Source organism: Motacilla alba, chromosome Z, assembly GCF_015832195.1.
Source record: "Motacilla alba alba isolate MOTALB_02 chromosome Z, Motacilla_alba_V1.0_pri, whole genome shotgun sequence".
Lineage (NCBI taxonomy): Eukaryota > Metazoa > Chordata > Aves > Passeriformes > Motacillidae > Motacilla > Motacilla alba.
The window spans coordinates 27193124-27210223 of NC_052046.1; the positions used below are offsets into that span (position 1 = coordinate 27193124).

The 17100-nt window shown below is 41.2% G+C and overlaps 1 long non-coding RNA gene across 8 annotated transcripts in view; it reads right to left on the bottom strand.

Annotated features, from left to right (window-relative positions):
* Positions 1–17016, bottom strand: part of LOC119695971 — a 46493-nt gene extending 29477 nt beyond the window's left edge. For 3 of the 8 annotated variants that reach the window (XR_005255463.1, XR_005255464.1, XR_005255467.1), the window contains exons 1-3: positions 16966–17016; positions 2882–2933; positions 987–1992 (exon numbers count right to left, since the gene is read on the bottom strand). This is a non-coding gene — a long non-coding RNA (uncharacterized LOC119695971). The remainder of the gene's footprint in view (positions 1–986; positions 1993–2881; positions 2934–16965) is intronic. The other 5 variants (XR_005255465.1, XR_005255468.1, XR_005255469.1 and 2 more) reach the window with 3 other exon arrangements.
* Between the last annotated feature and the right edge of the window lie 84 nt (positions 17017–17100).

Consider the following 17100-nt stretch of genomic DNA (forward strand, 5'->3'; position numbering starts at 1 on the left):
TGAAAGCTACTGCCTCTGGTGGTTTACATGGAACAGAGATATATAACCTCCTAAAATATCTGTAGTAGCCCCAAGTTAAGAGCCAGCATTTTTTAAATCCTTTTAGTTATATTAATACTCCCTTTTTTTTTCTGGAATGGAGTTTGCCAATGTAATTTGCAATTATTACTTTGCATAATAAATTCATGATTTTGAGCTTCTGACTCTGCAAAGTAAATCACTCTGAATATATTAGCCATGGGAAATGAATTTGTTTGTGTGTTTCACCCAGATATATACACAAAATATTCTTCCTCCTGGGGTAGAAGAGAAAGGTGGGATACATTTTTATAAAAGGAGGATTGAGACAATTTTTATAATAAAATCCTGCCTTAGCAAAACTCTTGTAGTAACAAATCTCCTGGCAGTAGGCCTGTCAGTGGACTGTGTCCAAGACCTTAGTCTGAGCAGCAGCCAGGGACCCTGCCGAACAAGCCCTGCGTGGCTTATCATCTTTCCCCTCCAACTCCTCGCCCTGCTCAGCCAGCTTAGGACCTTGTGCCAGAGTGCTTCCCCAGCTTCTTACAACTCCTTGTTTACTCCTCTGGATTGCTTTGAAGAATGCATCCAGGTTGCCTAACCCCATCCAGTCACTTTTCCTGCAGGAAAGTAAAAAGCAAGAACAATAAACAGTAGTACCATGCTGCTACCTTTTCAGTCCACACTTAATTCGCTGCCTACCATAAACACTTGAGTTTTAGTTAAGTTGGTTAAGCCATCACTGCTGAGAGTAGTGCACTCATCAGCTACGTGCGACGTAATGATGGATGTGGACTTTCCCTGTTTACCTCAGTCTCATGAGTTAATTTCAGTAGCTGTGCTTTCCTTTATTCTTCCTAATGTACAAAACTGTGGCATCAGCTTCATGCAATTCTTTTCCTTGTTAGTTCCGTTCCCAGGCTGACAGTTTTTATCTGCTATAATTTTCATTTAGGCTAACAACTTACTTGTTGGGTTGCTCATTTGCGTAAATAGCCATGAGGGTCTGCTGAGAACGTTAGCCAGGAGGCTGTTTCTTGATAGTGTTTTGCTGCTGCTGTTTCAGAAAAATAATATTATAATAATTAGAAACGGTGAGCCAGTGTGCATGCTTTTGAGGTCAGATACCATTTCTTTCATGTTAACATGAAACCACATGATGACTTTTATGGTGTATCAATGTATTCTGCGAGTTGTATCCTGCACCGATTTTCAGGCCATGTTGTTTCATTTACTTAACTGCTGTTGTGCAGAGTGAAAATTGGTGAAGAATTTGACCTTTTTATCTCTGTAAGCGTTTCTCAAGCAGCCTTAGAAATCCGCCCTATTCCTTTTATAATTCCATCCCTTTTTAAACGTTCATATTTGGAGGTGTAATCTGACTTGGTAAAATTATTCATGTGTCTTTTACTCCCATTGATACTTTTGGCATGGCAAATAGACAGATCTGAGTACAACAATAAGATTGAGCTGCACACAATGTTGGTTTGCCTCTGTGCAGACCAATGACTGCATACGATTATGGTATTCAGTAGTGCATGAGGAAATGTTTTTATTAGGCATTTTTATTATTTTTCAAGGCACAAAGGACTACAGTAACTTTTTTTTCTTTTTTTTCTTAAGAAATAAGACTGCCACTTCCATATGTGATATTAAAACTGTACTGCTCCCATATCTTTCACTTATGTAGTCAATGCTGAGATCTCAGCCAAGGGCACAGCCTAGGCATTTGCATGTCAAGATGAAAATAATCCATTTTGATCCTCTACAGAAAAGGAGGAACAGAGAAAGAATAAAAATAGAGGAAGAAGCTCAGAAAACATTACCCATCTCTCTCTGCCATGGGAGTCTTGAGGGAATAGCATACCAGAGAGGGGTGTGATACTGCAGTGCTGCGCTGTCTGAAATGCTGGGAACCACACAAAGAGGAATTCGATCACAACAGAAGTTATCCTGATGAAAACTGCATCTATGCTGATCAGAAGAGGGAAAAAAAAAGACAAAAAAAAAGGAATACAGAAACGAAGGCTGACTTCTTCCCATCTAGTGGTAGCACTTAAATAAGATGTCTAAAATAGAGATGTTTTGACCATAGTTGCTCAGTGGAGAGAGAGAAGACCAAGATATTTCATAACATCATGTGCATCAAATGAAAACTGAGATGGATTAAGCAGATACTAAAAATATTAAATTTTATGTAGATTTGCAGCTAGGTATGTACTATTGTGCTTGGCCACCAGATCTGTGTTTTTAGAATATATTATGTATCTGCCACTGACCTGGCTGTGCACTGGTATGCTCAGCTCAAGCAGTGTGTGCCTATCTGCCATAATACCTCCTTTTGTTCAGGAGACGGATGTGTTCATCAATTCAGGAAAGGACCTGGGCCCTCACTGCATTTGTGCAGAGGCACAGGCAGCCAGCTTGCATTGTGCATGTGTGACAGGTCGGGCTTCTCCCAGGAGCTTCTTTGGGTGGTGGGCTGTGGAGCTCAACACATACCTTCTCTCCACCCCCATGCTCACCTCTAGATATCATTTTCCTCTATGGAATAGGAGGAGTAACTTCATCTAAATACAGTGGATGCCCCATTGCAGCCTTTGGCTGAGCCAGCATGGAAGGGTAATACCAGTTTGAACCCACACCACCCCTCTGAGCCAGTTTACCCTGGGCTCCCCGCAAGTCTCAACATCCACTCTAGATTCTGCAGCCATTAACTGATGTGAGCTTAAAACTCCTTTTAAGTGATAGGCACAGGTTGTGAAGTCCAAACACATACAAAGACCAACTTACAGGAACCCAGAGAGTAAAGCAGCAAAAAGAAAAACACTGATCAAATAAGCCTTCTTTTGTGCTGTCTTACCTCTCTTCCTACCACCAGTCTTTAGAGATGATGCCATGCTATGCTTGCACATCTGCAAACATCAACGATCACAATTTTAAACTTATTCTGTTGAGTATTTATAAAGTACTGCATAAAATGCCCTCACACAGCTCATTCCCACACAAACACTCAGCTTGCAATACAGTGTGCTCCTTACACTTTCTCAGATCCTGAGGAAATGAAAAGCCCGATTGGACTGAAAAGCAAGAAAAATTAAGAAAAGCCCTGGAATTTTGAAAAGCAAGTAATATGAAATAAAACTGTGGAAAAATAATGTGCAAGAAATCCATAGACAGGAAGAAATCTGTTACAGACCAAGTTTTATTTGGATAGCAACACTGATGAACAGATATTGGGATTTATGTTTTTCATTATTCTTTGGTTGTAATCTTCATTTTAAATGTGCCCTTTATTTATCAATAGAACCTTCAGATCCAGCATACCCAGTCTGTAAGATGGAAATGTAAGAGCCAGGAAAATAGTATACTCTCTGTCTCTCTTTTTGCCCCTGTTAATCCTCCTCAAGATTTCCTCCTACCAACCTTTCATTTTTTCTCTTACTCTTCTCCAAAGCAGAACTGTCCCCATGCTCTTCTTCCTCAGCTCACCTAAGAGTTATCCTTGTTAAGACTAAGATCTTCTCTGCAACAAATTCCTTTTTAACTCTCCTGTATACTGGCTGGGAGGCAAAGATGCAAAATCTGCAAGAATAATATGTGCTAAAATTTGCGGAAGGAATAAAATTAATGCATATGCCATGGCACTACCGTGTACTACTTCCCATCTGGGAGGAAAGAAATAGGCATTTCAGCTTAATAATATGCGTGGTTTTCCCATTAGATTCCAGAGTCTCTTAATGTAGATACACATCATTTTTTGGATATCAACAAACCACTTGAAGTATTATTTATACTCAAGGCTAGAATGATTGCCATGAGAATAATTGCGTAAAAGCTCGAATAGGAAAACAAAATTAACATTGTTGAATGGTATTCAGGCCTCAGTGATTTGGCAAACTTAGAAAAGTTCACATGTCAGTTAAATGACAGATATGAGCCATTGCAAAAAATATAGTGGTATTTCTTGAAAATATCTGATAGACTAAAGGTTAATGTTATTAACATTCTGCTTGGTATGTAGTTGGTGTGAATGCAATATGTTCCTTTTGATTTCTGTTTTCAAATATCAATGATGACTCAATTTTTTTATTAGTAGTGTTTAAGGATGCATTGAGTTTGTTTGTTTGTTTGTTTGTTTGCTTGCTTGGTTTTTGTGAAAATAATTGAAGCTGTTAAGGTTGAAAGAGATATTAAATCCCAACCTACATAACTAAGCCTGCAATACTAATGTCTCCATCATTAGTATATCATTACAGTATTTTATTACTCTTGGTTAAATTCAGATTCATTTTATGCTTTTCTCTTTGGGGTTCAAGAGCTGATTTTTTGTAGTCAGTCTTTCCCCAGCTCCGTTGGAATATAAGGTGTTTTATACTTCTCTTTATGCCCTGAATCAGTACAAAACTTCTGAAACCAGCAAACATGCCAAAGAAGGAGGCAACATGTACCGATTGTAAGGAACCCGTGTGCAAGCAAGATACATGTGATAGCCAGCCTGATGTTGGTCATGTGAGTTAGCCTGTCCTTAACAGGCTGCCTGAGTCAATCTTTTAAACAAAGGCACATTGCCTCCATCATCCCTTACTGGTAGCTTAAGTTCTGCACCCTGCTTTTCATTCACTTTCCTGTCGTTCTTCTCCTCAATCTGTTTCATGAGTAGGTTTCCTCTCACATCCCCAGAAGGAAACTGCAAAGGGTAGTGTAATTTTTATAAGTACAGATGATTTCTAGCCTCCAGCATGTGAGCGTCTCTGGTTACTCATTTACTCTCTGGTTAGTGTTGAAGGAGCACAAGTAGAAAATTCTTGCCTGTTTTCCAGATAGGTTGGAGCTATGTTCTTGCTGCAAGTGGTCAGGTGTGAACATCCTGTGTAAAGCCCTCTGAATGGTGAGAATCTGGGAGAGACCCACCAAGAAGAACATGGTAACCAGAAAAGTGGCATTTCACTCTCAACTAATATTTCAGGGCAATAAGTAAAATAGCCTAGCAAAAATTCGTGCTGTGCTGACAAATAGTAGTTACAAACAAACTTCTGATCAGGAGCACGGTGGCCCACAGTTGAGATATTAAACAAAAGGCAACAAAGTCATTGCCACTCCATGCACCACTTCGGACAGTGATCCCAACAGTGTGACCCAGGCATGCTGGAGGTTGATCTGCTGTGCTTCTGCACATTAGTGGATGCAGAGCTGCCAGGTGTAGCAACTTTTGAGCAGACTTTTCTGTGTCCGTTCTTGTCGCATACCTTTGCCTGACAATGAGCAACATGTATCCTGTTGGTAGCAAGCAGGCATTTTTTACCTTTTGTGTTTGTCCACATGACATCAAGTGCCATTGCAAACCCTTTCTGTGAAAGACAGTACACATGGCCTAAAAGTAAGTGAATTTTCTATTCAAACCATTCATTCAGATTTTGACCCCCCACCTCTTCCATTCTGACCATTCTCTAAATCCCCTTGATTTCAAAACTATGCAGGCTTTGATTTCAGTCGTTTCTCACCCTTTAAATCTCATTTCTTATCCCCTAACTCAATTAACACAGCTTAGTTAAAATTGTTACAAACATCTTTTTTGGTATTATCCTCTTAATCATAATTTTAAAATAAATGGAATATTTAATAATCTGTACTCATGATGTAATCAGAATTTTTTTTAATCCTATGAAAGCTATTTAATAATATTCTAAACTACTCAGCATTTATTAATGTTATTAGAAGGCCAGAAATTAGATAGAAAGAAAGATGAATAAAGAAGAAATCTGAAGTCTGTAACCATTGTTTCTAAAATGAATGACCGCATTAAGGCCTTCCAAAACTAAAGTGATAATACATATTTTCTCCCAAAAGATCTTGCATGAGAGATATGCTTTTGTGTTCCCAAAGGGAAACAAAGGGGATTGAAGTCTTTAAAATTGTTTTACAAATAATGTCATCCCACTGAATATCAGCCTATCCCTTTACTGGAACTAAAAAAAAGCACACACACACTAGGCTAACCTCCCTAAGCAACAGAAAAATCCAAAAATCCTCTCCTCCCTGCAAAGCTGTGACCTGTGGTGGTGTTGTTGCACAGAACCCCACGAGGGAAGACGCATTGTTTCACCACACATACCAGAGGATGCGGTGTACCCTGTCCCTCGGGCCCAACACATTATCATGCACCCCAGCCCCTATCACCACACCCGGGAGCTGCCTCTGCTCACTGGGACGTAAGCATCCAGAGACCACCACACCCCAGAAAGCCAAACCAGCACTATGGGCTACATCTGCTAGGCAGATGCAAGGCAGAAATGCTCTTCATAGTGATTTTCTTGGACATTCGCTCACACTGATTTTGAGCAGCCTTTTTTTTTTTTTTTTTTTTTTTTAAATTTTGTTTTCCCTGTAGTATTTGAAGGTGAAATGCACCTCTCACTAAACCTATTCCAGGGGGATTTGTGATCTGATTGTGCATTTGTTCTACAAATGACTCCTACCCTAGCCTGCCAGTCACTCCCTTTGCATAATTTCCACAAAAGCCTGAGGGACTTTTTCATGAAAGAGGACTTGAGGGTCAAGCATACTTTAGAAGAGATTCTTCTTTTTTTTTTTTTTTCCTTTTTTGTGTTTCAAAGTAAATTTAAACAGCTTTAAAACTGTTCAATATTCTCGAGCTGAGATCAGAGCCAGGCACAAAAGGGCAAATTGTGGTCCAGGTTTTCAGCTCTGAGGCTTGTTTTCGACAAGTGAAGGGACCACTCACTGCTCTTAGACCCAACACCAAATTTCCACTGATATCAGTATTCCTGGACTGAGGGTGTGAGACTCCTAAAAGAATTTCAGCAAAGTAAAATATTCAAAAGCTGTGTCATCACACCAGATTGCACTCTGAGAATAGCAGGAAGGAATTAAATTGCACACTGTAAAAATGTTAGCAACCACATTTCATTTTTGAAAAGCCAATTTATTTGTCCTGAAATAGGAGTTGATTATATCTCTTATTACTGTTACAAGAGCTTGATACATCACAAAGTGGAAGAGTTACAACATGTACCAACTCTCAACCGGGAAAAATGAACCTGATTCATAATTCACTTTGAGAATGTCTAGTTAGTCAATCAAGTGATTTGTAATAATAAAGGCTGCCAGGAATTGAATGAATAATGGACTGTACTAAAATCCTCAGATTTTCTAGTATTCTTATCTCATTATGTGACTTCTATTGCTATTTCTGATACTTATCTCTCTTTCAGCAGAATAAATTAAACTATTCATATATACTGAAAAGAATATATTTGACTATTTAATAAACAAATTGAGTGACCATTCAGTGTAACAATTGAATGTGAGGTTTTTCTCCACAGAAGCTAAATCCTTAGGAAGTGAAGCTTGAGCAGAAAAAAAAGCTTTTCCCTTCCCCATCCACCCCCCCACAATTTTTCCTCTTGAAAGGATTTTTGGAGTAATCAATCCTACCATATAGCGTATTGTTACAGTATAATTTCTCACATTGTTTTATAACCATGGAAATTACATAATTCATATAGCATGGCATTTGTTAGAGCAACTGCTTTACCCTCTTTCTGTAGCTGAGAAGCAACTTTACGTTGTATGATTATTTAATAAGGAATGACATCCCAATCTGTATTTTTACCATAATCTGGCAGAATCAGATAGATAGTTGTAGACAGAGATGGAAACAAAACACAGCCACCTTAAATATGAAACTGTGCTGAAGATGCAGTTTGATATGTGTTAATCATATTTTGAAGAGCAGATTTTTAATACTTTGTTTCTCTCCCGGGCTTTTGCTGCAAAACAAGACTTCTGAGCCATGCAGCTAGCATTACTTAGGAAGTCCCCTAATTGTAGTTTCTCTTACATTGAAATTTTAACTCATTGTTTGCTACACTATTCATTGTTATCTCATGCATTTTTACATATGTTTTCAATATCCAGACAACTGAACCAGGCAATTTTTGGGTGATTGGTGCACCTATGCTGTAAGATGCTTTATTCCTGGCCTCTTCCCCTACCTACAAAGCAAGTCCATTGACAGACAATTGCCTCTTGTCATCTTTGTACTGATGTAATTTTTTTTCATGGTGAGGGTCTGTGTGACAAAGAATGAATTGTGAAGTGATAAAATTGAATTTATCATATATTTTTATGTTACTTTAGCCAGAAGAATTGTAAGGAATTGACTGTATTGATCATCCAGATGAGAGGCTTACACCTCTCATAAACTCAAAGGTCATTTCTTATTTAAAAAACAAACAAAAAACCCCAACAAACAATCAATCAACAAAAAAAAAAACAAACAACAAAACACGACAGAACATGGAGATGGCTTCACCTCACAGTGAAATACAACCTATCCCACTCCAAAAAGTGGTAATTGGAAAAAACAGTTATTTCTGGAAATTTTGGATCAAGCTTAGAAATAAACTTGAATTTAGAAAAACAGGATATAATTAGCCAAACTGAATTATAACCAAAGTGGTGTTCCTACTGTTGTAGGCATTCCTATGCTATTTCATAATAATTGCAAGGGATTGCATACATTTTAAACCTTCTCTAAAGCTGTTGTCATTTCTAAGGGGCAGCATCAAATTAAATGTAAACTACAACCGGAGTGTAACCATGAGTAAAACTCATGTTTTGGGACCTTTTTTTTATTTACAGTGAGAACATAGCATTCTGGTCTGTGGAAATGCTCACAGACCAGACAGGGTGCCATTGCGACAGTGGATGAAGAAAAAAATTTGAAAACCAAAATGGCAACTTTGAAAAGATAGTTTTGACTCAGTTAGAAAAGCTGAGAAAAACTACAAAAAGCAGCATAAAATCTTGGGTAATTTTGTCTTTACTATCAAGTGTTAGGGGAGAACCTGAAAATGTTACTCAGAAGATAAAGCGCAGTTTTGATAGAGAAGTATCATAGTTAATTTTAATGTCTTTTCTGACTGCTAAAATAATTTCAAAAATTATTTGAAATCCAGAGATGATGGAGTGCACAAGGTCAAGATGTGTTGTTAGTGCAGTGTGCAGTGTGGACTAACATATTGCATTTTTCCAACTAATGTCACTGTCAGTGTTTCTAGCTGAAGGAGTTCCACAGCAGTTATTCAAGAAAGTTCATGTGAGCTGTTCAAAAAGAACGTCCTACAGGGATCATTTTCTAGTCACAAGCTCATGAACATGAACTTGTGACTAGAAAATGTGATGGTTGTCGTGTTAAAAATCAGTGGATTTTGGAATGAGACAAGTGTACTTCCCTTCTAGAGCCATGACCTCTACCAATACATAATTACGATTTACTAGTGCCAGTCTTCTTGATATATTGGAATACAGTAAAGCTGAAAAGCTGATTAGAACCAGAACTGCATTTTTTTTTACTTCCTTTAACATGGTGTAAACTGAAAGAAGTTCTGGTGTAAATAATTTTAATAGCTACATAAAGCACTGGAACGATCTAGCACCCCACAATTTTCAATATGTTGCCTGTGATCTTAGTAATGAGAGGCTAGTGTGGTAAGCCACATACTTTTTACTTACTTGGAAAAAATTAATTATCAATACAGCAATGACTGTAAAATATGAAGCAAGAAAGTCCTACTTGTTAATTTGGAGTTTTAATTCACACTTTCTGTGGAAAAGCAGAAACTTGTTACTCATTGAATGCTGAGTTCTAACCTGATTAAAGTGTGATAGTCTTTCCATGGGTATGCAAACAGCAAAACTTTGACCTGCAGTATAACAACACCTAATGCAGGGAGGTGAATTTTGCTGCTGCTGGTTTAAAGCTTCATAATAGCAGAGGTAGGCAGGAGATCTACTGCCAAATACTGTTCAGAAGTGCATGAGTGTTAACCACTTGTATGAATTTCTAGATTAATTAAAAACAAATAAATTTAGGGGAGGAAAAAAATCAATTTACTTGCTGGGAGAACACGTTTCCAGAGAAATAATGGTGTCCAGTTTTTGGGTACCTTGCTATAACATGATTTTTTTTCTAACCCTTCACCTGGCTATTTGAGCTAAACGACTTAGAGGTGAGCTGAGAGCAGCACAACTGATGGCCTTTAGCACCTAACTTCCAGCTTTCATGTATCCAGCAGTTCCATAACTACCTACACATACAGCAACAAATGCATGGCCTCCCATAATGCAGGAGGGGAAAGTTACTCCCTGCCGCTACAGTGGAAAAGAGAACAAAAAAAAAAAAAAAAAAAAAAAAAAAAAAAAAAAAAAAGTTACTCCCTGCTACAAGGGAAAAAAAACTATCAGAGCTTTGGCTAAATTTTTACCTTTTTGGTCAGGATCTTTTCTTTTATATTTTCCAGAAGTCAGGCCAGGGTCTAGTAGTTGCCTTCTAAAAAATATATGGACCTGTCTTAGCAAGGCACAAATCCCCATGGTGTCCATCAGAGGGGACTTCTTTGTTTCTCTTCCTTGCAGGTTTCTTTTTCTTTATATCTGATGATTCAGGCTGACCAAAGCCAATATTTGCATCTTGTAGAACTGCAGGGTTTCAGCACTGCTAAGAGCAAGTCCAATAACCTTACAACTTGTGAGCCAGTGCACTTAATGCAATCAAAAACTGCCTTGACTGAAAGATTCAATACTAAAACAGCTGGTCTCACCTTTGTCATGGGTGCCTTATAAATATAAATTTTAAGTGGCAGATGAGACTTCAGGATTGCCCCAACAAAGTGTTTTAATGGGCCCTTTAAATGTCTGTTTTCAGAAATGCACCAAAATTGCTGTTGCTTCTGCAGAATTCAATGTTATAAGAGTTAGACTAACACAAAAATTAGATGTGACCAAAGTCAAATTCAGGGTTTGTATTTAACCCAGCAAACCCTAGGAAATAATCAGCTTGTGCTTTCTTAGCGTAAAGATTTCGTACTTTAATGAAAAGAAAGTTTGGCAAACATGTTATTCATCACTATTCTTCTTCTTGTTAGTTTATGGGGTAAGGGAGAAAAGCCTTCGGGACCAGTCTCTTCCAAATCAGCTACATGGGAATAGATATGCTGAAGTACAGCAACTCAGAACCCCTCAAGGCCATAAAACCCCATTTGGGCCGAGTACGTGCAAAACTCTACTTTTGTGCACATCCATATTCACAGACCTATTCGCATAGGTCTGTTTTGTCCGAAGATGAGCCAGTCCCGGCGTCACAGCTGAAAACTGTGTGTGGTCTGTGCGCACCAGAACTGCAGGGTGAAGCATGCAGATTCCAGCACATCTGCACTGTGGATGCCAGAAATTGGCACTGAGTTTTTTGAAAGTGCATCTTAGCAGATGGAGTGGATGCATCTTAGAGTGGCTTTTTCCCACTCTAGTCTGTTTTTCTCCCTGGTGGAGAGTGCTTCTTCACACAAATTTCTCCTGATCAATAGAGTGACAGCCCTAATGTATAGTTAATGTGTGTGAGGGTCATACAACTGTCCGTTCAGTAGGCATTAATCCTACATTCAGAACTATGCGAGAGGTTAATATTTGCTAATCTAACAGACTGTGTTTCTTTCCAGATCTGAAGGGATGAAAGGATGTGAGCTTGACTTAAGCGTTTTAAATTTGCTCTGTGATGGATTCTGCCTGTTTTATTACAAACTGGAGCGATAGAGGTGGAAATCAGTCTCTGCTCCTAACTCAGACTTTCCAAGCCAAGAATATTGTTATCATTATTAATCAAAAGCATAACTTTCCCTATTGCCTACCAAAGGAGCAGAAGGATTCCCCTGTGTAAACTGAAAAGGATTGGCAAGGAGAAAGAGGCAGAGGGAATGAGAGTGTTTGCTTCCAAGTAAGACAAACTCTGCCCTGAGAACCAAGCCTCCCTGGGGCTTGGCTATCCAAGCAGGAAGAATGTGAACAGTTGCATTTTGTGCCTTTATTTTCAAAGTTACTTGACAGTGAAAAACTACCAGGAACGGGACTGCCAGGCAGAGAGGATCTGTGTTAAGCTAGAAAAGTGGGGGTCCCTGTTACACCACAGAAGCCTTTGAAGGAAAGTTTGCAGTATTCCCCAGGATAACAGCATTTCCCAGGCTGCCATGCCAGGAGGCAGCCGCTCTTTTCCTTCTGCAGGCTAACCCACACTGCAGAGCTTCTCCAGACAAAATAGGGATTTCAAGGGATTGCCTGGGAGTGAAAACAATGAACTCCTTATGACTACTTTTAGAGTTGTTTTTAAACCTGCCAGGTAGAGAAGGGAAAGTTAGACTTGACAGACCACAGTGGGATCTCATGCAAGAAAACACAAGAACATTACTCAGGTGGGGCAAGGCATATTTTCTTGTGGGATAACAATTAAAAAAGAAAGTACTAGGCTAACATCCTCCAAGAGAGCAGGGGGAAAATAGTAGGACTGTAACTTCAAAATTTCCTAGTTTTGCTATGCAGTGGATCTGTACTATCCAGTATATTAAATTTACAGTCCCTTTGAAAATAGCTATTGAGTTACACTCATCACAAGTCAGATACAGAGGTAAAATAAAGATTTCTCTGCTCTCCATGATATCTAAAAGTGCTGGTTTTGCATGACACAGCTTTCCATAAGCCCGAGTTGTAAAGACAGTAGTCTATGATAACATTACTTTTTCCTATAGCACTAGGAGGACCTGAAGTTTAACTTGTGGAGACTAAATCAATACAGTATTTAGTGCTGCATTGTGGAAATAAACAGAAGAGCACATCTGACCTGTCTCTGCTGCAGAAAGAAACAGGTCTGAAAAGAGCAGTGCTGTGGTCAGAGTAGCAGCAGCAGATCTCGTTCTCGTCCCCTCATAGTTCCACAATCTGCACCGAAAGGAGTGCCCAGCTCCCTTTTTTCACCACAGTCCAACACTTCAAGGCCTGATTTTTATCAGATTATCCTGAAAACATGCAGATCTGGGAGATTCCAGTCCCATCCACCCCCCCCCCCACACCAGACTAGCAACTCTGGAACCTGACATAAACTACATCTTATTTCAATATCCCGGACAGGTAGATGGATAGAGAATTAATTAGATGTAGATGGTCTGTTGACTTTAAGAAAGAATGAACCTTGAAGTTTATGCAATCCTCCTGTAATTCCTACCCCTGCTGTCTAGCATGAACAGAAGATTTCTCTGTGAACATCAAATGCTGACTGCTCACATTCAACTGCTTGTTGAAATTGCTCTTGAGACTAAGCAACTCCCACCAAGACATGGAAACCTTTTTTTTAAAAGGGAAGTGGTGAAAGGAGAGAAGATAGACTCACTTAAGGAATTAGTGGGTCTACACTATAAGGAAAAAACTTCTTTACAGCTTCCCTGGAACTTCAGGATTTTGTGTTTCTATTTTTACAAGAATGGGCTGATTTGTCTTAGGCTGTTACTGTCTATTACTGCTGAAGTCCTGGAGAAAGGTGGGAAGCAAAGAATTCTGGCAATCTGCCTAAAGAGAAATCAATGAAACAAATTAATCCTTCACAGGCTGCAATGACACAGTAATCCATCACTCAGAGGTGCTTTTATACAAGAAATCAGAGAGCAGAGGAAAGAGCCCTCGGGGACCTAACAGACAACAACTTATAACAATACTGGGAAATTCTAAGGAATCAGTTTATTTAAAGAGGATACATTTCAGCTGATTGCCTGTTTAGTTTTACAGATATTTTTCTTCAGGCTGCTGCAAAGCTCTGGGCGGATGACTCTACCTGCTGAGCACTAGCTACCCTGATCCCCTCCGTGGACTTCCAGGAGCGGGTGTGGAAATGATTCTTTTTACCCATGATGGGCAAGTGGCTGAGAAACTGACTTTTGGAGGGGAGGGTCTCTGAAGGTTCTCCAGGCTTTACAGGTTCAGGCCCCTCAGGCAGCAGGTGCACTGATCCTTATCCACCTTTTCAGCTCCATGGGATGCATGTGGGGCAGGGTGGGAGGGGAGGCTGAGGGCAAGGAGTAGCCCACTATCCCCCTTGTCACCGGCTGTGAGGGCAGAGAGTCTGGGCAGGATTAGACCCGCCCTCCCCCTCTATCCTCGCACCCTTTTTAGGGAAACGCACGGGCAGCAAAAGATACGGATTTGGTCGGTACCATCGATAGATACTTAAAAATGACTTAGTGGTATTCAAAAGTACACCTTCCCCCCCACCTCTTCGAGGGAGGGGGGGTCGCTGGGAGCGACACCTGCTGCACGTCACGGGCGCCGCCTCAGCAAAACAAAAACAAAAACAAAACCACACGTGGCGCGGCGGCGGTGCCTGCGCGGTTCGGCTTCCGCACACTCGCTGTTTTTCTCTCCCCGTGTGGATGTGACTCCTGCGTCGAAAGTGGGACAGAACCGGGAGCATCACCCATCCCTCAGGGCGATCCCCCTAAGGCGGTTGGAGACGGCAGGAGTTCGGCAACACGCTGGAAATCAGCGGAAAATCAGCGGAAAACTCGTGAAATGACTAAACTGCCGAAACTCGGCCACCTGGGCGCTCTCAGAAGGAGCGCTTCTTTATTTTAATATTTTGCTCCTCCCATGATAAGGGCAAAAAGGTCATTTTCATAGCCTGCTTCCATATCAGCTTCCCTACCTTACACACTTAGGAGTCATGTTTTATTTCGACTTTCCCCTCCTTTGAAAACGTTGATAACGTAAGGATCCAGTGATGCTGCTGATGTCGGGAGAAATATGCAAATTGGGGAACCTTAACGCTTCAGACTGACATGCGTCTAAACATGGAGATCGCCGTCGATGGAGTCAGTCTATTCCTGAGAAAGTGAAGAAGCACCGAATAAAATTGCCGAGAAAGGGAAACAAAAGTTTCCATAGTGTAACTACATTACTTCACCTATACTACTACCTTTCATATGACATCTTGAAAGAAGGCAGACTCAGTACAACCTCCATATTCAAAAATTGGATGCGTTTATACCAGTAAATCTGGACTGATTTTAAAAGACTTTTTCATCCTCCGAATCAAATGAAGTCATTGTTAATTAGATGTTTTCTTTTAAAAATGTCGCTATTCCCTTCATTAGATACTCATACAGTGAACTTCTTAGTATCTGGACCATTACTTTTGTGGGGGTTTCTTGGGTTTGTCTCTTTCTTTCTTTCTTTCTTTCTTTCTTTCTTTCTTTCTTTCTTTCTTTCTTTCTTTCTTTCTTTCTTTCTTTCTTTGTTGCGGGGGCAGGAGGGTGGGGCGATGGTTCAGGCTGAAGAGGATTCCCCTCTTGTACTCTTTATTTTCTGGGAGTATGTCATTCATTTTGCTCATTGGAATGCCTTCTATGAAGATTTCTAGCGGTTATCAGTAATTCCTGAAGGGTGTATGCGAAGAGGGAGCCTCGCGACCCTACCCTCGGAAAGAAGCCTGTCAGTGACGTCCGCTGAGATGGCAAGCATTCCCAACCAGCCCAGCCGGATTTCGGAGTGATAATCGCCTTCAAAGGGTCACTGCTGCCCTCTTGCCCTTCTGGAGACGCCGCCAAAGGGAGACTTAAGTTTGGAGGAGAGGGGAAGGAAAAAAAGTAAAGGCATTTCCACCTGGTAACTCGGGAAGTTGGCAAACAAAAGAAAACCCGCAGCTTCAGCAACTCGGGCTCTCCATTTCGTAGTGAGAGGCATACTGGGGGCCTCGGATTAAGTGTTACTCGGATTAAGCGTTTATTATATGCGTGCTTTCTACCTGCTCGGCATACCTGAAGGGAGGGACTTCTCCATCTGCCCTGCTAGCCCTGGAGTCTCGGCGCTTCACAGCCCGCAGCAAAGCCGAGCCGTGACGAAAAGGACCCGAACGGCATCCCCCAGTTTGCGATGGGACAGGAGGTTATCAGCCCACGGAACGGCTGGTGCTTGGTGCCTAAGAGGCTCTGCAGTTTATTGACGGAGAAGCGCGGAAACACGCTGGGTGAGACAACCTTTCCTGGGCTGGCAGGAGAAACCAGGGGCGTCCTGCTTAATTATGTATAGCCTAATAGCAGGTGGGGTTTTCCACGTGTTTTGCTTCTAAACCTGCGACCTCTTCAGATTCCCCCCGGCAACGCTTTGTCCCATTTAATCCCGTCCTCACACTGCTTAGACAGATTCAGCCGTGTGCTTCATGTGTCTTTCTCCCTATATTGGCTCCAAATAAACGGATCATGAATGTAAAAGTATCCCCCTAAGACATATGACTAAGAATTACCAAGGAGATTTTGGTCCACTATCTATGTCTATTATGCCAGTCACTCATCATGATCCCTTGTGGGCTGTCATACGTCATGATGACATTGATTCATGACACAGTTTAATGCTATTCGTGGGTGCTCCGACATAGCACAGCATCCTGCCTCCACCCCTCACTTTTGTAGCTCGTTACAAATGTATCCTTTGCATCGTCTCCAAAGGATCATAGCACAGCCTAAATTAAAAGCAACCATCCCTGACGCTTTCTGGTCAAATGTGCACAGCTCGGGGTTTCTAGGTATTTTCCTGTTTGGGAGTTGCTTTGCCAGTCGTCTCTGCCTAGTTTTCGCCTCGAATCCTTCGGCGCAGTGACTGTTTTCACCGTCCCTCCAGTCCCAGCCTGGGGCTAAAGAGCAATCCCAGTTTATCTCGGGTGGTTTTGCCTCCTGCCTTGCGTTGGGCGCTCGGCATTACTGACATTAAACCGAAGAAGATGTCTGTTCACACACGAGCCATCTATTCCTCTTGGGGGAGAAAGTAAGAATCTCCATGCTGAGCACTGGTGGGAGAGGCCAGCGGGCGGCCGAAGTGCGGCGAGAAGCGGGGGTGGGTGAGGACGCAAATTGGCCTCTCTCCACCTCCGTGCATATTCAGCATGGGGGTAAGCCCGGGCTCTGAGGGTGTGCGTAGCAGCATATGGAGGTCGGTGCAACCTCTGGGCTCTGGCCGCGGGGCTGCAGAAGGGATGCAAACAATAGCGGCTGCAACACCTGCGACCCACAATGGTACTGGAATATGTACAGTAATAGGAGTAGTTGCTCTTACCGCTTCCAGAGGGAGCTCAAAGCTGAAAAGTCAAGGTTAGAGTCCTCCAAACTGTAAACATTTTTCCACGGAGCAGGTCCACAGTGCAGGCAGATGGACAGGGAGACGAGAGAGAGAGAAAGAGAGGGAATTCTT